At 39.9% G+C, this 24,791-nt stretch overlaps 1 long non-coding RNA gene across 1 annotated transcript; it reads left to right on the top strand.

The window, feature by feature from the left end:
• The first annotated feature begins 19,243 nt into the window (after positions 1-19,243).
• LOC131633392 (uncharacterized) lies at positions 19,244-22,051 on the top strand. The gene is made up of 3 exons (XR_009293315.1): positions 19,244-19,711; positions 19,799-20,136; positions 20,742-22,051. It is a non-coding gene; the product is annotated as an uncharacterized LOC131633392 (long non-coding RNA).
• Positions 22,052-24,791: the final 2,740 nt, after the last annotated feature.

Genomic DNA, 24,791 nt, shown 5'->3' with positions numbered 1-24,791 from the left:
GTCTATAAGTATTTAGTTCACTTTTTGTACGGAGTTTGATTGTTGATTTTTTCTTGAACCCTCAACTTTATGTTGCTTTATAAATTTTTACCTTGCATTTGAAAGTAAGGAGTATTCACATAATGATACAGATGAATTCAAGTTGGGGAGAAAAATGATTGTGCACTTGTGGTTGATTGTTATGAGGTTGAAAGAGAAAAGAAAAAGAAAGAGAAAGAGAAAAAAAAAAGAAAAATTTTTAAAAAAAAAAAAGAAAAATGCTTTAAAAAACAAAAACAAAAAATAGTTCGAATAATTGTGCGAATAGGTATGTGTTTTGGTGTGAAATTTAGGATTCAGAAGAAGTTTGATTAAAATTTGGTGTTTGAATCTTTGATGAATTGATCATTCCCTTAAGTTTAGGCAAGTTTTGTTTTGATTAGCCTTAGGAATTATCCCTTGTTTGTTCACCCGACCATGCTACAACCTTGAAAAGTCCTTGTGATTCTTGCTTTTGTATTTTCAATATGATTTTTGTATGACTGCATAATTTAGTCTTTTGTTTGTAAGATTGTTGGTTGAGTGAAAACACCCCGCTTTTGTATTTTTATCTACCGATGATTGTGTGCTAGATGTGATTCATTTGCGAACTAGTGTTAATTTAGAATTTTTGGCATATTCTTTGTATTTAGCATTTGTTTCACTTGAAAGTCGTTGAACTATAATGTTGAATTGGAATTAATGTCTTGCTTGATTCGCAAGGATAGCTTGATCAACCATCTTGTGCATCTTTGACTACTTGAGTTATTTTCATCAGAAGCTTAAGTTCAAGTGTTGTCATCATCAAAACTAAACAACTACTAGTTGACTTGCATATTTTCTATCCATAAATTTCACCATCTTAATGTTGGTAGGAAATTACAAACGCAACAAAATAATTCAACAGCATAAACTCTCCCAAATATCACATGCAACTTAGAGACAATCAACAAACAACACACCAAACAACACAACACAATTTTAGCGTGGAAAAACCTCCGTTAAGTAGGAGTAAAAAACCACGAGACCCGTAGACCACTTAAAATCTCCACTATAATCAACAATTGGTACAAGTAAGGTTCCCTCTAACACTAGTTAGATGCAAAAGTAAACATCATAAAGATCTACAATCAATCTTGAAATACAACAAGAACAAAGAGAGACAAAACAATCCAAAAACACCAAGAAATTCTGACCTCAAAGATCAACTCGATAGACTGACTTACAAAGCTCATAATTCAATATCCACCGTTCAGAATTTGCTCCTATGAGTCATGAACACTGTGCCGAAATTCCAGGAAGATCCGATGTAACACCCCACACATATTTGTCTAGAATAATATGCATAAAGTATTATAAATGGTTCCTAAGACAACAAATACATAATGTTTTGCAGCGGGAAGTAGAAGTACATGATACAAAAGCCGAATATGACATGGCCAAAATATACAGATACATCATATCAGTACATATCCAAAAGGTAAGATCTAATAAACACGATAAGAACTAAAAGAAGCATCCAAGTATCATCAAGAGAGCTAGTCCATCTTTCCCTTACCGCGATCTTGCCTCGAACCACCTGAAAAAAATATAATTGGAATGGGATGAGATTACTAAATCTCAGTGAGTCCGCCTATCCTATTAGTTCACTCGGATCTAAAGGGGACATACAATTAAACGGATCCGCCGTGGACCCGTGGTCTTACTCACGGCTAGGTACAAATACACAATAAGGGCAATATCATCACTGGAAGTCCCATGGCTAACCAATGAGATATTATTAAGCACGCAAACAACACACAGTATAAAGTTGCTAGTACAATCACGTCGCCATGATCGTACCAACCCACCGGAGAGGACCTACTGATATTGCCTATGTGGCATCAATAGGGGTGAATAATCAAGTGATCTTACCGATATGGTATCACTATCTCACCGTACCAACATCCGATGTTTTCCTGCCAGAGGAAATGCCTTTTTCAGTACATGGTGAGTATACACCAGATCATTCCCACCAAGCACTAGCATTTCTTTAGGTAACACGATGAGTATACACCAGATCATTCCCATCGAGTACCCACATATATCGTACCGATCAATGAGTATACACCAGATCATTCCCATTGAGAGCGGTGAATATGCCCGGCTATCCCTTCCCACCAATGAGTATACACCAGATCATTCCCATTGGCGGCCATCCACGGAGTATACACCAGATCATTCCCGCGTGGAAGGGGCATAAAGATGACAATATATATGCAGCAATATAATACAGCCATCAAGAATAAAGGAGAAAATTCAGTCCAAAATACATATGCATCACCTGTTATCAATGTCGCACATAACAGAAGGTACGTCAGATATATCGAAAAATATCATTTTCACTCCAAAGCTAATTTTCCTAGATAATACATCTAACTAGCTTTCTAACGGTATATGGTACGCGTCAATCGGACGCGCGAGGTGGGAGATATGAATTTCCCAAGTTTCTGAATTTTTGCTTCTGCGCCCAGTGTAACCGGTTACACCAGGAACCGTAACCGGTTACGGTCACGCAAAAAGCCCAGATTCTCAGTTTTTCAACAGCGTAACCGGTTACACCAAAACCCGTAACCGGTTACACTGAACCAGAATCATTTTTCTGCGTTTTTGGAAGTTCTAAACCAGTCCCAAAGTGCTTATGAGTTCATCCCCTGCATTACTAACAGTTCCACGAATTTAACACATGCACCATATTCAGAATCACCAACAAGCATGGATTTAAAGCAATATAACATGATCATCTTCATTGATACATTAATCATCACACAAACCCTAACCCCAATTAGAAACCCCAACATGCAAGCCCAAGGTTTCTATCTAGGACTCACCTTAGAAGAAGATGAAGATGATGATGGAGTTGAGAGCAGAACAGAAGATGACCAGAGAATCAGGCTTGAATAGATTCAGATGCATGCAAGGTTGAGCTGAGTTTGGTCCAAGCTTGGAGGCTTCCTTCTATTCCTCTCCCTTTTCCACGTTTTTCTTCTTCTTCCTCTACTAAAATCAGAATTCTGGTTTTTGGAAAGAAGAGGGTAATTAACCCAACATGCCCTAAGTTTTATTTAAGAGTGAAAATACCTTAATACCCCTTCTATCACCACTAATAGGTTTTGTTAGCACAAATGCCAATTAGTAGAAGTAGATATCATATTTATCGATCTTATTTTATACCAACCACATTAGTATTAATAAATAGGATATCGGGTATTACATTCTCCCCCCCTTAAATAGAATTCGTCCTCGAATTCAAAGAAAACTTACCAAAACAAGTGAGGATAGGACTCCCGCATCTCTGATTCAAGCTCCCACGTAGCTTCCTCAGGACGCGTCTCATCCCACATCACTTTCACGATAGGTATCTCCTTATTCCGTAGAGACTTGCTTGCACGCTCCATGATACAGCAAGGTTGAGGATCATAGGTAAGATCTGGTTCTACTTCAACAGAATCCGGAAGAATAGGATGAAAGGTATCAGGCACGAACTTTCGGAGCTGAGATACGTGGAATACGTCGTGCAGCCCGGATAGTGAAGGCGGTAGTGCCAACTGATAAGCCACCTCACCTACTCTGCTCAAAATCTGGTATGGTCCCACATACCTTGGACTGAGCTTTCGTGTTTTGAACGGTCCTCCCAACCTTAATCTCGGAGTGACCTTCAAATACACATGATCACCAACTTCAAATTCTAACGGTCTCCTCCGCTTGTCCGCATAATTCTTCTGTCGGTCTTGGGCTTTCTTAAGGTTATCTTGGATCATCTTAACCTTCTCGGTAGTTTCTTGTATAATCTCCGGTCCAAGAATACTCTTCTCCCCTACTTCGGCCCAACATAGCGGTGATCGACATTTCCTCCCATATAAAGCTTCATAAGGAGCCATACCCAAACTAGCATGGTAACTGTTATTGTATGCGAACTCTATCAATGGCAAATGATCTTTCCAACTCCCACCTTCTTCTAAAATACAAGCTCTCAGCATATCTTCAATCGTCTGGATCGTCCTCTCCGTCTGCCCATCGGACTGAGGATGGTTAGACGTGCTCATATCCAGTCTAGTCCCCAATTCCTTATGAAACACCTTCCAAAATCTCGAAGTGAATTTTGGATCCCGATCGGACACTATACTGGATGGCACACCATGCAATCGGACAACCTCCGCTATGAAAAGTCTTGCGAGATGAATCACCTTGTGCGTGGTCTTTACAGGTAAAAAGTGAGCAGATTTGGTCAACCTATCCACTATTACCCATATAGAATCATGTCCGCCTCGAGCACGAGGTAATCCCACGATGAAATCCATAGAGATAGAATCCCATTTCCATGTTGGTATTTCCAGTGGCTGTAACATTCCTCCCGGCCTCTGGTGCTCAATCTTAACTTGTTGACAAATGGGACACTGTGCTACATATTCTGCAATCTCCTTCTTCATACCTGGCCACCAAAAATCCTTTTTCAAGTCTTGATACATTTTGGTCGACCCAGGATGAATAGAAAACCTGCTCTTGTGTGCTTCATCCAGAATCAAACGCTTTAACTCCGAATCATTCGGTACACACATCCGTTGCTGAAACAAGATTACCCCATCAGGTGCTCTCACAAAATCAGGCATATCTCTGCTTGCTTGCAATTGCTCATCATACCCTTGGGATATCCGAATTCTCTCTCGCAACTCATTCTGAATGCTCAAATTACTGATCAACACACCATTGGGTGTCCATTCAAACTGAAGGTCAAGGTCTCTAAACTTTTCCAATAAGTCATGCTCCAACATCATCAACTCAGGGACTCGAAATTCCTTCCTACTCAACGCATCTGCCACTTTATTGGCCTTTCCTGGATGATACTTCAATTCAAAATCATAATCTTTGAGGTACTCCATCCATCTCCTTTGTCGCATATTCAACTCCTTCTGGTCAAAGAGATATCTCAAGCTTTTATGATCACTGAACATCTCAAAGTGAACGCCATATAGGTAATGTCGCCACACTTTGAGTGCAAAAACTATTGCAGCAAGCTCAAGATCATGGGTTGGGTAATTCTCTTCATGAGATCTCAACTGCCGAGAGGCATAAGCTACCACCTGACCATCTTGCATCAGTACTCCACCTAAACCTTTCTTAGAAGCGTCACAGTACACCTCATAGGATCGGTTTGGATCCGGAATCACCAACACGGGTGCAGTAGTCAACTTCTTCTTAAGTTTCTGGAAACTCTGCTCACACTCGGAATCCCACTCAAAAGCAACCTCCTTACGCGTAAGCTTTGTCAATGGTAAGGCTAACTTAGCAAACCCCATAATAAACCTCCGGTAATAACCTGCCAAACCTAAGAAGCTTCTGACTTCAGTCACACTCTTTGGCCTATCCCAATTCACCACTGCTTCTACTTTAGAAGGATCTACTGCTACGCCTCCCCCTGAGATGACGTGACCAAGAAAACTTACTTCGGATAGCCAAAACTCACACTTACTGAGTTTGGCATACAGCTGTTTCTCTCGAAGGGTAGATAACACGATCCGCAAGTGTTCTTCATGATCTTTAGGAGTACGAGAATACATAAGAATGTCATCAATGAAGATCACTACGAACTGATCCAGATATGGCTGAAAGATTCGATTCATGTAATCCATGAAAACTGCCGGAGCATTAGTCACACCAAAAGGCATAACTAAAAACTCGTAATGACCATATCGGGTCCTGAATGCGGTCTTGGGTACGTCAGAACTCTTCACTCGGATTTGATGGTATCCTGACCTAAGATCAATCTTCGAGAACACACTGGCTCCTTTCAACTGATCTAGGAGGTCATCAATTCGTGGTAGAGGATATTTGTTCTTTATGGTAACTTTGTTCAGCTGACGGTAATCAATGCACAAGCGCATACTTCCGTCTTTCTTCTTCACCAAAAGAACAGGAGCTCCCCATGGAGAAACACTGGGTTGGATAAAATGCTTAGTAAGAAGTTCTTCCAATTGGCGCTTCAATTCTCTGAGTTCAATAGGAGACATCCTATATGGAGTGATAGAAACTGGGGCTGTCCCAGGAACAAGATCGATTGAGAATTCCGCTTCTCTTTCTGGAGGAAGAGAAGTGATATCCTCAGGAAACACATCAGGAAATTCACACACCACCGGAATTTCCGACAACTCAATCCTCACAGAAGGCTCCTTGGAAAGGACTAAAAGAAAGGATCTTTCTTGAGAAAAGAGATAATTAACCGTGCTGATTGTACCTTCTATCAACTTGGTAATTGCATCATCAGAAGAAGTCTCTTCAGCAGGAATGAATATGGCCTTCTCTTTGCAACCAATGTACACCGAGTTAAGAGACAACCAATCCATCCCTAGAATGACATCAAGCTTCTTGAGGGGTAAACAAATTAGATCAATTGGGTACTCGCGACCATTAAAAGAGACTGAACAATCTTTACAGATTAGTCGAGCTTCCACGGTATCATCCGTTGCCGAAGAAATAATCATGGGTTCAGGTAACGGAATAACCTCCAAACCAAGTCGGTAGACGCACTCGGTGGAGACAAAGGAATGAGTGGCTCCACAATCAACTAAAACACATAAAGGTTGATTGTTGACATAACACGTACCCGCAATGAGATTGTTGTTTCCCTTGGCCTTCCTCGAATCCAAAGTGTAGACGCAGCCTGCAGTCTTCTCAGGAGTCCTCCTTTGTGGACAGCGTGGAGCTATGTGGCCCTGCTCGCCACATCTAAAACAAGTCATAGAACCAAGCTGGCAATCTCCAGTATGCTTCCTTCCACACTTTCGACAATGAGGCGGTTGAGTCGATTGGTCACCATAAACCTGCTTTTTCTTTGGTGGAGGGTTACGGGGCCTCAAGTGTTGAGTAGATCTCCCTTGCTCTCTGAAATTAGCCGTGTTCTGGTTCCTCTCTTCTTGAACCCTTTTCAAACTGTTTTCAGCAACATAACACTGCCTTAGACATTCAGCATAAGTAGTGAACTCTCTTTGAGAAACACTATGAGCAATGACGGCCCTCAATCCCATCATAAACTGATCGATCTTCCATAGTTCATCTGGAGCATAAACAGCCTGTCTGGAATAGTCTGCCAAGTCCTCGAACTTCTCTGCATATTCTGAAACAGTCATGTCACCTTGCTTGAAGTTCTGAAATTCTCTCTCCTTTTGGGTCCTCACGCTATTAGGGAAATACTTCTCCAAGAATGCCACTTTGAAGTGCTGCCAATCCTTAGGAATCCCTTGGGTGGTGAAATAAGTGGATGCAGTGTTCCACCACCTAAGAGCTGGTCCCTTCATTTTCTGAGTAGCAAAGGTCACCTTCTCTTCTTCCGTACACTGAATAGCCTGAAACACCCTCTCCATTCCAGCTAGCCAGTCATGAGCCAGGAGTAAATCAAGTCCGCCAACAAACTCTGGAGGATCCATCCTGAAGAAGGCACGAAAATCAGGTCCAGCTGCAGCTTGAGGAACGGGAGCTTGAGTAGGAGGTTGTTGCCCCTGCATGCCTTGCATCATTTGAGCCATCATCTGGTTCTGCTGCATCATTTGCTGCATCATCTGCTGCCAATGCACGCCTGCACCTCCGGCTTCTTGCTCGGGCTCCACATGCCTAGTTCTGGGCCTTCCGGGACCTCTGCGTTGCTCAGCCATCTCCCTGTCTGTCCTACGCATGGAATCAAGTTGATCAGGCTCAATACCACAAATAAGACAAAAGGGATCTTACTGATTATACACATATGAGGCAGAATTGTACTGCATTATGATATGTCTTAGCAAAGTCGAGGATCGACCTGCTCTGATACCAACTGTAACACCCCACACATATTTGTCTAGAATAATATGCATAAAGTATTATAAATGGTTCATAAGACAACAAATACATAATGTTTTGCAGCGGGAAGTAGAAGTACATGATACAAAAGCCGAATATGACATGGCCAAAATATACAGATACATCATATCAGTACATATCCAAAAGGTAAGATCTAATAAACACGATAAGAACTAAAAGAAGCATCCAAGTATCATCAAGAGAGCTAGTCCATCTTTCCCTTACCGCGATCTTGCCTCGAACCACCTGAAAAAAATATAATTGGAATGGGATGAGATTACTAAATCTCAGTGAGTCCGCCTATCCTATTAGTTCACTCGGATCTAAAGGGGACATACAATTAAACGGATCCGCCGTGGACCCGTGGTCTTACTCACGGCTAGGTACAAATACACAATAAGGGCAATATCATCACTGGAAGTCCCATGGCTAACCAATGAGATATTATTAAGCACGCAAACAACACACAGTATAAAGTTGCTAGTACAATCACGTCGCCATGATCGTACCAACCCACCGGAGAGGACCTACTGATATTGCCTATGTGGCATCAATAGGGGTGAATAAGCAAGTGATCTTACCGATATGGTATCACTATCTCACCGTACCAACATCCGATGTTTTCCTGCCAGAGGAAATGCCTTTTTTAGTACATGGTGAGTATACACCAGATCATTCCCACCAAGCACTAGCATTTCTTTAGGTAACACGATGAGTATACACCAGATCATTCCCATCGAGTACCCACATATATCGTACCGATCAATGAGTATACACCAGATCATTCCCATTGAGAGCGGTGAATATGCCCGGCTATCCCTTCCCACCAATGAGTATACACCAGATCATTCCCATTGGCGGCCATCCACGGAGTATACACCAGATCATTCCCGCGTGGAAGGGGCATAAAGATGACAATATATATGCAGCAATATAATACAGCCATCAAGAATAAAGGAGAAAATTCAGTCCAAAATACATATGCATCACCTGTTATCAATGTCGCACATAACAGAAGGTACGTCAGATATATCGAAAAATATCATTTTCACTCCAAAGCTAATTTTCCTAGATAATACATCTAACTAGCTTTCTAACGGTATATGGTACGCGTCAATCGGACGCACGAGGTGGGAGATATGAATTTCCCAAGTTTCTGAATTTTTGCTTCTGCGCCCAGTGTAACCGGTTACACCAGGAACCGTAACCGGTTACGGTCACGCAAAAAGCCCAGATTCTCAGTTTTTCAACAGCGTAACCGGTTACACCAAAACCCGTAACCGGTTACACTGAACCAGAATCATTTTTCTGCGTTTTTGGAAGTTCTAAACCAGTCCCAAAGTGCTTATGAGTTCATCCCCTGCATTACTAACAGTTCCACGAATTTAACACATGCACCATATTCAGAATCACCAACAAGCATGGATTTAAAGCAATATAACATGATCATCTTCATTGATACATTAATCATCACACAAACCCTAACCCCAATTAGAAACCCCAACATGCAAGCCCAAGGTTTCTATCTAGGACAGATGAATTCACGAGGAAGACGAATGGGTAAGTTGCAGGTTTTGGTAAACTGCTGCCCATTTGCGTATGATACGCGTATGGTATGCGTATGGAGGGGTGATACGCGTATGATACGCTCCCCAAGTGTGCATCAGGTTGCACCTTCTGCTCATACGCGTATGGTACACGTATGGAGTCTAGTAGATACGCGTATGGCAGGCTGGTACGCGCATGCATATGTTTTGTGTGGAAAAATGGATCTGCTCATACGCGTATGGTACGCGTATGGTGTGTGCTGAGTGGATTTTGGTCCCTGTTGGTACGCGTATGGTACGCGTATGGTCAGCGTGACATGCAGATTTTATTGTTTTGTGATTTTTGAAAGTTTAATGGCATGTAACTTTCGAACTGACGAATTTGTATGATTTACTGTTATATAATTTATTGAATGATGCGATTGTATATATATGAACATACTTGTTAATGATGATGATGAATGACGATGAATGAGTATAGATGATGCTACTCATAGTATGATGATGATGATGGTATGTTATATATATGTTTGCATGCATTCATAGTCATTTGATGAGGGCTGAATCCTAATGATGAGAGGATTCACTGAAGGGCAAGGTTCCCACTGTGTGGAATCTGTGCTGGCAGGGCCGTATCTGGATGATGATAGATCGGTCGGTGGGTTTTTCCCATTGATGATGTTGGTACCACATGCATAGTGTCAGTTTCATACATATGCATAATTTTATAACATGATTAATATATGTTATGTGATGACTTAATGTTTGTGGATGTATGACGATGATGTGTCTGAATATGAAACGATTGGGTGAATGATATAACTATGATATGTTGTTATTTATGATGCAATAACATTGGTTAACCGTGATGAGACTCGCCCTTACTTGTTGTCATTTTCAGATTGAGGATAGCGGCGCGACTTGGTGAGGATTAGCTCATAAGTCGGTTTTAGTTATTGTGTCGGTGTCATGCTCTGATAGATGTAACACTGGGAACGCGATGTTTTGGGTTTTCGATTATAACTCTATTTGTTTATTTTGTTTTGAAGTCTGATACATTAATGATGTAATGTTGACTTGATGATTTAATTCCGCTGTGTAAACATGATTTTTATCTAATGAGTTAGTATCAGATGTTTTCAGTGAATGCATGACATATGTCGAACGTGTGTTTTCTTTTATTTATGAATTGTGGCATCTCTTTACATGTCACTCTGATTAATATTTGTTTATTTGTCGCGGGGTATTAGAGGGGTGTTACAATAGTGGTATCAGAGCATAGTCGGTCGTTGTGACGAGAGTCTTGGTGTCAGTCTTTCTTGTGTATGCGACTAATACGAGTTATTTGTCGATACTTTTGTTCTGACTGGTTGCTTATGGTTAAGCAGAACAATGGCTGGAAGAGGAGGAAGAAACGATGATGCTATCGCTGAGGCTCTGGGAATGATTGCTGGTGTGCTTGGAGGAAATGCTGTAGGAGCAGGGATTGGTGCTGAAAGGCAATTGGGGAATTTTCAGAGGAACAATCCTCCATTGTTCAAAGGCACGCATGACCCTGAAGGTGCTCAGAAATGGCTGAAGGAGATCGAAAGGATTTTCAGAGTCATCGATTGTGCTGAGAACCTCAAGGTGAGGTATGGCACACATATGCTGTCGGAAGAAGATGATGACGGGTGGTTGGCAACCAGAGTTGAACTGGATGTGGATGGTATAGAAATTACTTGGGCTATATTCAAAAGGGAATTTATGAGAAGGTATTTTCCCGAGGATGTCAGGGACAAAAAAAAAGATTGAATTTCTGGAACTGGTTCAAGGTAATATGACGGTACCAGAGTATGCTGCAAAGTTTGTGGAGCTGGCAAAGTACTATGTGCATTACAACAATGATGAAGCTAGTGAATTCTCAAAATGTGTCAAATTTGAGAATGGCCTTCATGATGAGATCAAGCAGGGCATTAGATACCAGAAGATTCGGAGGTTTGTTGACTTAGTGGATTGTAGCAGGATTTTTGAAGAAGATAACATCAAGCTGAAGTCATCTCACTCTCGCGAGTTGGTTGACAGAAAAGGGAAAAACATATGGATAGAGGTAAGCCATATGGTAGAGGTAAGTCTGCTGATTGGAAGAAACCCAGTGGGGGAGATTCCAGTGCTCGTATCAGATGTTATAATTGTGGTGAGATGGGACATCGTAGGAACGAGTGTAAGCTTGATCAAAAGAAGTGTTACAAGTGTGACCAAGTGGGCCATATTGCTGCTGACTGTAAGAAGAAGGTTGTGACTTGTTACAACTGTGGTGAAGAGGGTCACATTAGTCCGAATTGTACCAAGCCAAAGAAGAACCAATCAGGAGGAAAGGTTTTTGTTTTGACCGGGTCAGAGACTACTCCAGAAGACAGATTGATCAAAGGTACGTGTTTCATTCATGGCACACCTTTAGTTGCGATTATTGATACTGGAGCAACTCATTCTTTTATTTCTTTGGATTGGGCTATGAGGTTGAATCTAAAGATATCTGACATAAATGGAAGTATGGTTATTGACACTCCTGCGTCGGGTTCAGTAACTACTTCGTCTGCATGCTTGAATTGTCCGGTTGACATTTTTGGTAGAGAGTTCGGGATGGACTTAGTGTGCCTTCCGTTGAAACAACTCGATGTAATCCTTGGAATGAACTGGTTGGAATTCAACCGTGTTCATATTAACTGTTTTGCGAAGACGATAATTTTTCCTGAAGAGGTTAGTTCTAATGATCTGGGCATGACAGCTAGACAAGTGAATGAAGCTATCGGAGATGGTGCAACGATGTTTATGTTGTTCGCATTTATGAATGTGAAGGAAAAAGTGGCGAGTGGCGAGCTACCTGTGGTATGTGAGTTTCCAGAAGTTTTTCCAGAAGATGTGAATGAATTACCACCAGAAAGAGAAGTAGAATTTTCTATTGAATTGGTTCCGGGAACTAGTTCAGTGTCGATGGCACCGTATCGTATGTCGCCATCTGAGTTGGCTGAACTGAAGAAGCAGTTAGAAGAATTGCCTGAGAAGAAATTCATTCGTCCTAGTGTTTCTCCGTGGGGTGCGCCTGTGTTGCTAGTAAAGAAGAAAGAGGGTTCGATGAGACTGTGTGTGGATTACAGACAATTGAACAAGGTTACTATCAAGAATCGGTATCCATTGCCGATGATTGATGATTTGATGGATCAACTGGTCGGGGCGCGCGTGTTTAGTAAGATTGATCTGAGATCTGGGTATCACCAAATCCGTGTGAAAGATGATGATATTCAGAAGACTGCTTTTAGAACAAGGTATGGACATTATGAGTATTCGCTGATGTCGTTTGGAGTTATTAACACACCTGGTGTCTTTATGGAGTATATGAACAGGATCTTTCATCCTTATCTCGACAAGTTCGTAGTAGTATTTATAGATGATATCCTGATATATTCTAAGAACGAAGAGGAACATGCGGAACATCTTAAAACTGTGTTAGAGCTGTTGAAAGAGAAGCAACTTTTTGCCAAACTGTCGAAGTGTGAATTTTGGTTGGAAGAGGTCAGTTTTCTAGGACATGTGATTTCTAAGAGTGGTATTGCTGTTGATCCTACAAAGATAGAAGCGGTATCTCAGTGGGAAGCTCCGAAGTCAGTGTCAGAGATTCGTAGTTTTCTTGGTCTTGCAGGTTACTACAGAAAGTTCATTGAAGGATTTTCAAAGTTAGCGTTGCCGTTAACTAAATTAACCAGGAAGGGACAGACTTTTATTTGGGATGCAAAATGTGAAGAATGATTCCAAGAACTGAAGAGGAGGTTGACTAGTGTAGAAATGCACTTTCGAAAACACCAAATGGGGGATGTTTTCGGAGATGCACTTCCGAAAACACCTTTTTGACATTTGAGGAGGTTTTCGGAAGCGCACTTCCGAAATATGCAAAAAATGTGTTTTTTTAATGTTTTTCTTAACAACGTTTAGTCCCGTATTTTTAATTAAACAAAAATGCCGAATAAAATAAACGACATATCAACATAAAATACTAATATTATAAATACAAGCCGAATAATATATACAAGCCGAATAAAATAGTAATAGTGTGCGAAAATGTACGTGAATGTCAAGAAATACAACCCGAATACAATAAAATCCAAGAAAAATAATTCGGAACCCCCTACTTAGTATGCCTAACCCTAACGCCCTGGGACCTCCTCTGCCTCCTATATGCCGCCGCACCGGCCACATCACCGACCATCCTCTCCACCACGGTGACTGCCTCTGGACCGCCCTGATCAATGATACCTCGCTCTAACGCGTCTCGCCCAAGCATCTCTATCCGTTGGCATATCAGCAGGAGATCAATGGCATGGTCATCCTCGGCTTGCTGGTTCTCCAGGATCTCCTCGTTTACTGGCCTAGGAGCTCCGGAAGCGTCGGATGTTATCAAAGGATGTGACACCCGATAGAACCATGTCACGTACCCCTCTACACAATGCCACTCCTGGGTGGCCTGCATGCGACGATACTCCTTCGGGACCAAATGATGCTCCCAGTCCGTAAATATGGCAGTGAGCTCCACTCGGGTAACTGTGTCGGGAGCAGCCTTAAACGGTGACCTCGGTATCATCTGCACATGTCCAAACTGCCGCATGCACCGCTCCGGCAGATACCCCATCATGGTGTTGGCCTCGCATGCCAACCAGCCAGAGTATAACGCGATGCGGTCAAATGGGACTACAATAGTGTTTTCAGTGAATGGCGTCCAAGGAATGTCATCGTTAGCTGTGCGGTCAAGGTACCCGCGATATGGTCCCACTGTGTTTTCCCCCTTTGGAGAACGTATCGGGCGGCTCTGGGCATGGCATCATCGTACGCAGGATCAATGGCGAAGCCGTGGATGCGGGGGAAGTAGGATATGATCCAGCCCTGAAAGACAAACAAGATAATGTATTAAAAATAAATACGAACCCTAAATAAATGAAACAATTAAAATGAAACGTACCGTCAAGAGTGTGGCAGATCCTGTCAACTGCCTGGTCCTCAAGTTGGAGGCTTCATTCAACTTCTGGTATAGGTATACCAGAATAGCTGACCCCTAGTTCCACTGGTGAATGGTAGTTAAGTCCATGAAGTAGCAGAGGTAGGTCACGTCGATGTATGTTGCACTATTGTCCACAAAGAGTGCAATGCCTACCAAAAACATGAACCAGCACCGGAGAGCGCAGGCACGGTGATACTCCATAAATAGGTCGTTACCCGCCTCCTCGGAATCGGCCGCCGCCACCAAGTGGTGCTCATACAGCTCTCTCAAGGTGGATAACCGGATATGAGCCTCATTTGTCGTTCGATACTCATAATCAGCCATATAAGGGTCCATTCCTAGATAGATCCCCATCCACTCGACCGCGTCGATCCTCTGGATCCGGGAATGGTTCAGCAGCATCCCCGTAATCGACAAGTGAAGAAGACAATACACATCGTGCAAGGTGATCGTCAACTCCCTAACTAGTAAGTGGAAAGAAGACGTCTCCCTATGTCACCGCTCCACAAAAGCCCCCTGCATGCCGTGGCTGATGGTGGTATACCCGGTCATGCTCAACCCACCTAGCCCGGAAGCAGTCACCGCATCATTAAACCATTGCGCCTCTGGTTTAAAGAGAACAAAAATCTTCCGCGCGTGGTTCACCATTTTTAGCGTCGACCTTTCCTGTTACAACAAAAACAAAAATAAAAAACATTGTTAATTAGACTGTTAAGAAAATATGGAATAAAATGCTAAATAAAAAACGGTTAAATAATAAAGTCGGATAAATTAATAAAAAATACCTCTCCCTTTCAGACACGTCGAGCGACATGCTCGTGGTAGGAAATCAGCACAGAAGTGTCCCTATGCCCTCCCGGGTAGCCCTCCTCCTCCTTCTCCTCCTCCCCGTGTGGAGGATCAGCATCAGGTATCTCCTCCTCCGCCTCCTGGTATCTCATCTCCTCCGCCTCCTGGTATCTCATCTCCTCCTCCCGTACCTCTTCCTGACGGGAAGAAGACACCCGAGCCAGCCGACTCCTCGATCCAGACGAGTAACCAGGCTCATCTGTCTGGACGGGTGCTCGTACTCCACCCCGTCTCCGCGTCGATGCCAGTTGCGCCGCTCGTCCGCGTCTAGCCGACGCTGTTTGTGTCTCTCTCCCCTGTCTAATTCTAGTTGGGTTGCCTGCCATTTTCCTGAAACAATTGAAATATAAGCGAACAGGTTAGAAGGCGAAACAATCAAGAAAAAAAATTGGGTCAACTTCGGAAGTGCATTTCCGAAACTGGTCAGGGAGGTGTTTTCGGAAATGCACTTCCGAAAACACCTGCGACTCCATTTTTGCAGAAAACCTATTTCTTCCCCTAAATGCTTTAAAATCAGGTTTTTCCTATCTAAACAACCTATGTGACTAATAGTAACTTAACCCTATATAATTATCCTAATTTCTAACAACCCTAATATGAATTTCAATACTACAATTTAAGTTTGTGAGAACTTACAATTTTGAAGCTTTGAATGTAGCCTTTGAGTATTCTTTGAAGATTGTAGAGCAACTTTAGAGCAAGTTCGTGTAGTGGGAACCACAAATGAGAAGATTTTTGAAATTTTTTGAGTTTTAGGGTAAAATGGAATTGTGAGGAGGTTGTTTTGTTTAAACAGCTGAACGCGCATTATTTTGGAAATGCATTTTCGAAATGTTGTTTTCGGAAATGTATTTCAGAAATATTTTTTTTTAGTAAATAAAATGTGATTTCGGAAATGCATCTCCGAAATCAGTCTTTTTTTCAACTTTGGAAATGCATTTTCAAAGTAAAGGGGCAATTACGGAATTTCAACGAGGGTGACCAAGAAGAGAGGGGTCAATAAAAAAATTCTCTTAAATATCCCTACAAACACATATATCTACATGATTTATGGATGATTCTTTCAATTTTCCCTTCAATGGACTTTCTTCTGCCATCAGTGGCCACTAACTCACGCTTATAAACTTCTTTCCGGTATGAAAAGCTAGTTTGTAGAGACAGAGATGCCAAAGAGAGACAAAGTAAAAGAATTTGTTTCGAGATTAATCTACAACAAGTCATTCATATGGATTTCAGAGACAAAGCTCACAAAAATTAATATATATATATATATATATATATATATATATATATATATATATATATATATATATATATATATATATCAAGTAGGAGCAATATTTAAATAAGAGATAAGAGGATTTAATCCTAATCATTGAATTAATCAAGAGAGAGAAATTAAATTATTTATTAAAATATTAATATAACTATTATTTCTCTCTCTTGATTAATCTAATGGTTAACATTGAATCCTCTTATCTCTTATTTAAAAACCATCCTACTTGATAAATTATATATATATATATATATATATATATATATATATATATATATATATATATATATATATATATATATATATATATATATATATATATATATATATATATATATATATATATATATATATATATATATATATATATATATATAAACTGAAAATTTAATTAAAAATACCTTAAATTGATGAGGAACTATCAATCCTTTCAAATTTTACAATTAAAAGAATTTTCAATTTTTTCCTTCTAATTATTGAGAAAAAGGGTTATGCACTGACAGTGTAAAATATTTTTACACTGTCAACCAATCACAACCATGCATCCAATTAAAACACAATTTTAATTTAAAAAAATTAATATGACATGGCAAGTGTGAAGATTTTGATTGGATGTATGTGTAAAGTTTGTTTACACTGTCGGTGCACTACCTTTAAACTCCTAATTATTACCGTTTAAAACTCATAAAATAATCAAAATAAAAAACTGAAATAAAGTACACAAATCATGTAGAACTTGATTGTGATTAACACTAATTCAGAAAGAAAAAAAACTTCCGCACGTTTCAAATAAATCAATAAATGTGGTATCTGTCGCACGCTCGCGAAAATCAGACAGAGTCGCCACCAATATATTTATCCCAAAGAGGGAAAGGAATATCAGGAAACCTAAGATGAATAAGAACGAGGTCTTTCGACCAGAGATAGGGTACGGGAGTCGGTTACGCGAGGGGAAGGTACTAGCACCCCTCACGCCCATCGTACTCGATGGTATCCACCTATGTTTGTTGCTATCTAAAGGGTGTATAAATCTAAAGCTTAATTACTAAGGGAATGCATGCAAATGAAAGAAAGGAAACACGGGGAAAATAAGGTTTATAAATAGTTGTGCTCGTTCAAGCCCCGCGACTTGATGCCTACGTATCCCTTTCGGGAATCAGAGCGCCGTAGTTCGGCTCTTTAGTTTTTGTTTGTTTTTGTGTTTTTTAGTTGAACAGTTACATTCGCACTCCGCTGCTCGACCTCTGGAGTCTTAAGCTGGGAATGGAGCGGAAATAACGTGTCCGATTAGGAGAAAGAATGCCCTGAAGGCAAGAGGAGGAATGCCTCGGAGGCAAGAGAGAGAAGAGAGAAGATTGGTTTGTGTCTTTTAGATGTAATTCCATGATGAACAAAACCCAATACAAGGCTTCGCATCACTTCCTTACTTTGTTTAGGTCTGAGCCTTTATTAAGTGTTTTAGATGTTTTTGGTTGAGTGTTTTTTAAGGGAATTTACTTTGCGATTCGAATCACATAAAAATGTATAATGATTGAGAAGCAGATTAGGGAATGAATCCCACTCACTTCTATCCCATTATGTAATGTTCAAGAAACAGATTAGGGAATGAATCCCACTCATTTCTCTACATGGATAGAGAAACAGATTAGGGAATGAATCCCACTCATTTCTCTAATAATCGAGAAACAGATTAGGGAATGAATCCCACTCATTTCTCTTTGTAGTGATCGAGAAACAGATTAGGGAATGGATCCCATTCATTTCTCTCTCACTAAGTGTTCGAGAAACAGATTAGGGAATAAATCCCACTCGTTTCTCTCCCACTTTTAATGTGATTCGCCTCTTCCTTTGTTAAGTGTTTTAAAGTTGAAAAGGAAAATAAACAAAACTAGCCTAAGATGAAAACTAGCCTAATATGATGGGAACCTCTAATTCCTAAAGTTGTCATGGTTTCTACCTAATGGTTAGGAGCAAAAAGAGACATGAGAATATAAGCATAAGCGGAGATCGAAATTACAAGTAAAAATACAAGTAAATAACGATACAAGAATTAGTGTAAAATGGCTAACATAAACACTTGAAAATATGGTACAAGACATGAAAGTGAACAATGCAAAATAGTACAAAAATCGAATTTAAAATACTATTATTTTTATGGTTTTTATGAAGGAAATTGAATTACAAGTCAAGTAAAAGACTAAAACAAAATAGCCTAAAACTACTATTTTTAGTGATTATTTTTATGTCAAAAAGATTGCCTAAAATTCCAACAAAATTAACGATTTTTATTGTTTTTTAGAACTTAGAAAATATTGGAAAAACTAAAGAAAATCTCTTAATTCTAATTAGAAAATAATATGAAACAAGGGGGTGAAGACTGGAAACAGGGGTGTGGTTGGTACAGGGAGCAGGCCCATCCAGATGGAGGCCCAGAGGCGCTTTTTGTTCAGTATCTTTTTTGGCCAAAAATGGTATGGGCCTCAGGGGGTGAATCAGAATTTCGGCCCAAGAGTTATGTTGATTCAGATTTCATTATTCACAGATTTTATTATCGATTCAATTATTGTTAACTAAGTCTATACTTATGTTACATTAATACGTTAATTAGCAAGATTAGATGTTATCAGATTAATACCAGACTTTATGTAAAATATAATCAAGCAATAAAATAAAAAAAAGGAATTTAGGGTTACTTGTGGCTATCAGACTTGCAAACTCATCTTCTCTTTCTCTCTCACGAACACGACGGCGGCCGGAGCATTTCACTATCTCCGTCGAGCAACTTGCAGCGGTCAGAGAAATCCGATTCGGCTCCATCTTGATCTCCCTCGATTCTGCTCGCGATATCCTCTTCTTCTTCTTTTTTTTTTTTGATTCCTTCTTCTGAGTTGTTGATGGCGCTGCGTCTTTGTTGTTGTCGATAGGGTTGAAGAATGATTCGGTGATGACGGTACTACTGAAGGTCGTCAAAGGAGATTGATGACGTTGCAATTGCGAATTCGTGGAGATTGCGGTGATATCATGGATGATTGAGGGTTCCAGAATGAAGTTAAAGTGATGATATGCGTTGGAGATGAAGATTGAAGATGATGCGAAATAAACGCAAAGGATGAAACAACTCTTCAGGTGAGTATTTGATTCTTCTATCAATTTCTGTATTCGACACCTCTTCTTTTTCTTTCTGAAATTCTGTGAATCGTTGTTGTTGAATAGGAGAGTCTTGAGATTGATGATTGGTGAAGAGGTTGATTGTATGGTGAATTGTGAAAGATGGTGATGAATGTTCAAGTGAAGAATGGAAGAAGGCGAGGGTGATGATGAATGAATGAAGGTTGAGAAGAAGATGAAGAATGTTGAAGAGTGAAGCAAAGAAGTGGTGGAGGATTGGTGTTGATTGATGAAGATGATGAGAGGCTCAAGGTGAGAAAAATGGGAGAGAGTGAAGGTGAGTTTGAAGAATGAATAGAAAAATGGTGGAGAGCTGAGAAATGAAGAATGGTTCTGTTATATAGATAGGAGGTTGTGAGCAATCAGTTGGAGGTTCAGCTCAGGTTAGTTATTTCTGTTTTGAGTTTGTTGGATGTTAGTTATAGAAGTTTGGAAAAATCGGTTAGAATTAGTTAGAAACAGTTAGGTTGTTAGGATAGGTTAGTTGCAAGTTTGAAAATTCTGTTAGAAGTTTGTAGGACAGGTTTATTGGTTGTGAAATATGTTAGCCTTTGCTTGAAAAAGTCAGTTTACCAAACTGTTAAATGGTTACAAAGTTGGTTAGAAATTAAAGAAAATGTTAGTTACGAATGGGAATTAAGTTCTGTTAAAGTTAGTTAGGGAATTCTGTTCAAACTGAAACTGAGTTAGCAAATGGCTTAAAACCGAAAGAGTCAATTGGTAGGATGTTTAACTGGGTTGGTTATGGTTTAAAGGTTGCATAGAATTGAATCAATGGCATGATTTGAAGTGTGTTACTTGCTGAATTTTGAGGATCAATTTGTTTTAAAATCTGAATATGGATGTTGGCTGTTGGTAGTTAGGGATGAACCTGACTTTTGCGTTTGTGGTTGATTTGATCTGAACTTGTTGTTGTATATGCAGGCAGTACATGACATAGATTATTCACTTGGATTAATATAAATCTGCCATTGTTTTATTCTGACAGGTTTGAACAGGTGCGGAGCGTTGAATGATAGAATGCGGGTGTTCGAAATGGCTACATGATACAAGTGGTGGGGGTCAAAGATGAAGAGCAATTGAAGATTAATACAGGGAATAGATTTAGGACAATGGTGTAGGAACTGTTTTGGTTTTGCTATCACTATGGTCAGCTGCACCCTGTTAATAATTAGGAAAATTGTTGGCTGCTGCAAGTTTGAGTGTGTATTATATGGTATGTAACTCGTGTTTGATATTGTGAATGAAATGCACTAGACAGTGTATGGAGCATAATGCAGTTGATTATGTAATGAAAGTTGAAACTGTATTGATGCACCATGTGATGTAACTCAGTCAGGTCTTGAAAATATGATTACACTTGATAATAGGATTTGTGTAGTTTGACTTTAAAATGTAACACCATCAGTTTGAATGAATCTTGTGCCCCTTTGAAATTGGTCTTGAATTTGTAATAGCTTGAATGTAATAGTTCTTGTATAGATCATGACTTTCTTGGAAATGAGATATTGGCTTTGTGGCTTGTAACTCGAATTGTAGGTAGATCCATATAAATTGCATTTTTTTATTAACAAGAGTCGGGTTTTAATGCCGCGGTCAAGCTCACGTCCATAGATAATTAGATTCACGAATTTGATTGGACAACCGTGAATCAAGTAGCTTTGATAAAGAAATTTGAATCAATGCCCCAAATTCAACTTTAAATCAGCAGGATCTCAATTTTTCAAATCAGGTTAACTTGCTTGATAAGCAACATATGATTGAAAGAATAATTATCGATTCCATAGCAATACTTTGAAGAATCTTTGGAGATGAATCAAACTTGAAGTATAGAAATAATGAAAACCTAAAGTCCATCCTCCAAATGAACTCCAAGCCCACCTGAGTGATGATCCGAGAACTTTATCCTTCCACGAGATACGCACTTAATGTCTTTTTCTTAGAGATCTTGATGAAAATGCTTATTGTAGCTTGATAACCTTAAATGAAGAGGAGAGTCTCAAAATCATAAAGAAGCCCTTATTACTAAGATCCTTGATCCCAATGCCAAGTTATTAAATAAATGAATGTATGATGATGCAATGACCTGATGGAGAATATGCAAATGGAGGCAACACTTAAGCCGATTAGAAAAAAATCAGATGGGCAAATTTTGGGGTGCAACAGCTGCCCCTATTTAATCATCTTAAACCTGAAGGTGAGATTGGTGTTATCCTTTCGAGCAATCAAGGTAGAAGAAGATTAAATATCAAGTGAACCTGAAAATTTGCCTGATGAGAGATAGGATCCACTGGGGAAAAGATGGTGTCAACTCCAATGAGGAAGAGTGTATCAATTCTGGATTGAACAAATTAACTCTGGGTTAGAAATGAGCTGAACATCAACTCTGGGTTGAAAAAGAAAAGTGGGTCAACTCTGGGTCGAAGTATAAAGGGAATTCTACTCTGGGTTGGGTAAGAGGAAAGATGAGCAATTAGAAATGAATGTCAACTCTGGGTTGAGTGGGGAGAAAAGATAACCGTCAATTCTGGGTTGAGTGGGAAAAAGTTGAAGTCAATTCTGGATTGAATAAAGGATAACCGTCAACTCTGGGTGGAGAAAAGATAACCGTCAACTCTGGGTTGAGTGGGAAGGAAAAAATCAATTCTGGATTGAATAAGAAATAACCGTCAACTCCGGGTTGAGTGGGAAGATAATCAATTCTGGATTGAACAAGGGATAACCGTCAACTCTGGGTTGAGTGGGAAAAAGGAACTAATCAATTCTGGATTGAATAAAGGGTAACCATCAACTCTGGGTTGAGGAAAAAAGAATCAATTCTGGATTGAACAAAGGACAACCGTCAACTCTGGGTTGAGTGGGAAAAAGGAACTAATCAATTCTGGATTGAATAAAAGGTAACCATCAACTCTGGGTTGAGGAAAAAAGAATCAATTCTGGATTGAACAAAGGACAACCGTCAACTCTGGGTTGAGTGGGAAAAAGGAACTAATCAATTCTGGATTGAATAAAAGGTAACCATCAACTCTGGGTTGAGGAAAAAAGAATCAATTCTGGATTGAACAAAGGACAACCGTCAACTCTGGTTTGAGTGGGAAAAAGAAAACAATAAGACATAACCGTCAACTCTGGGTTGAGTGGGAAAAGGAAAGGATCAACTCTGGGTTGAACAAAAAGATAACCGTCAACTCTGGGTTGAGTGGGAAAAGATAAAGGATAACTGTCAACTCTGGGTTGAGTGAGAAGAGAAAAGATAACCGTCAACTCTGGGTTAAGTGGGAAAGAGAATAAAAGATAACCGTCAACTCTGGGTTGAGTGGGAAAATATAATTAACTCGGGGTTAAAAGATTAAAGGAAAATCAACTCTGGGTTGAACACAAAAACATCAACTCTGGGTTGAAGAAATATGAACATGATTGACTTTGGAAGATGACACCATAATGGTAACTCTGAGTGATCCAGTGGATATCAATCGAATGCTTGTAGGGACCTCATCTGATGAGTAACTTCTTGGCTTATGCTTCACATGCAAATGTTTGATTTTTTTTTATGCACTTCTGGAGATGCAATGCAATGCAATGAATTCTATATGTAGTGTACTGATTGATCAGGGTTTCTGCTTTGTGTGGAATAGATTAAGCGGAGTTCTGAAATTTTGTTTGAGAACCAAGGTAGGGTGGATGCCCCAGGATTATTGATGATTGGATTATGACTTTATGAGAATACAATGATATGCATGATGCATGTATGATTATGGATGGAATGATGGTTTCCAGGATGAAGGGATGGAGAAAATGCCTTTGGGGAAAGGTCATTACTTGAGGGATGGAATTGGTGAAGGTGTTTGGTTTGGATCCTCAACACCTATTTCGATATCTGACACTCGATTGAAGATGAAAAAAGGAGTTGTTACTAGCTTGCCCCAGCTTGCATGATCTCTTTGAGATAGAACTTTGACGTGCTTGAATCATGGAGATTTGCAATGTTCTGCCCCAGTGTTGATCATGAAATGAGTGCCCCAGATTGAGAGGAATTATTCCACCAAATGGATTCTTCAGATATTTGCTTTGTGGATGACCAACTTTTGCCCTTGTAAGATCACTCGATGGAATTTCAATGTTGAACTTTCCTTGGTATCAAGCACTTACTCTCTGATTTAGAGACAATTCTGTTTTGGAAAGATAATGAGAATGCAATGCACATGTTAATCTCAAAGTAAAAGTTTTTATTTGTCAAAATGTTGTACTGATACTAACACAAATGACACAGCAACATTAGGAGTCAGTTTTGACATGATTTCACAGTTTGTATGCTTTCAGAACGAACCCTGCTTCAATTAGGACTTTTGAGGGTTGTAACGTGGCCGGGTTCACGGTTTAAGAAACAAAGGATAAAGGCTCAAGTTCTACTTAACCCACCCCTTCTTCGTGATGTCCTCCAGTCCTATGTTCAGCTAGTTCGACACGAGTATTCGCCTTTCAGGAAGGATTGTGATGGATGAGGATCCTTTATGGTTTTGATGGAGGTGGCAGTCACCCTTTGGTGCTTTCGTTGATGATTATAACAACTTGTCCCTTGGAGGATTTTTGTTCTTGTTCTTTTCTTTTGCTTTCCCTAACTTTTGCCTGGACAGAAAGTTTCTTTTGATTTTGGTTTTTGTTGTCCAGCGGGATATGCCCTAATTTTTGCCTAAGTCAATTGCTTCAAGCTTTTTTTCTTTTTTCTTTTGACTCAGCGGGCTATTGTTTCTTTCTTCTTTTTTTTTTATCGTGATTCATAACTTTCTTTTCATTCTCTTTTTTTTCGTTCGGGAACAAGTTGTATGACTTTGTTGATTGACTTGATGAAAAGGTTGTGACTGCCTTCTTCTCAGTGGATGAGAGACATCCATTGTGGATTGTGCTCTTCCTTTTTTTTGTTGTGAGATCTGAGATATGATCGATCCTCTGATGGAATACCTGAAAGTTGAGCGCTCGGTCGCACTAACTGAAGACTACCCTGCCCCTGGTTAAGATTGAGGGTTTTGTATTTTTGAAA

This window comes from Vicia villosa, unplaced genomic scaffold, assembly GCF_029867415.1.
Source record: "Vicia villosa cultivar HV-30 ecotype Madison, WI unplaced genomic scaffold, Vvil1.0 ctg.001122F_1_1, whole genome shotgun sequence".
Classification (NCBI taxonomy): Eukaryota; Viridiplantae; Streptophyta; class Magnoliopsida; order Fabales; family Fabaceae; genus Vicia; species Vicia villosa.
The sequence above is the reverse complement of the archived record's forward strand: the minus strand, read 5'-3'. Positions and strand labels throughout refer to the sequence as shown.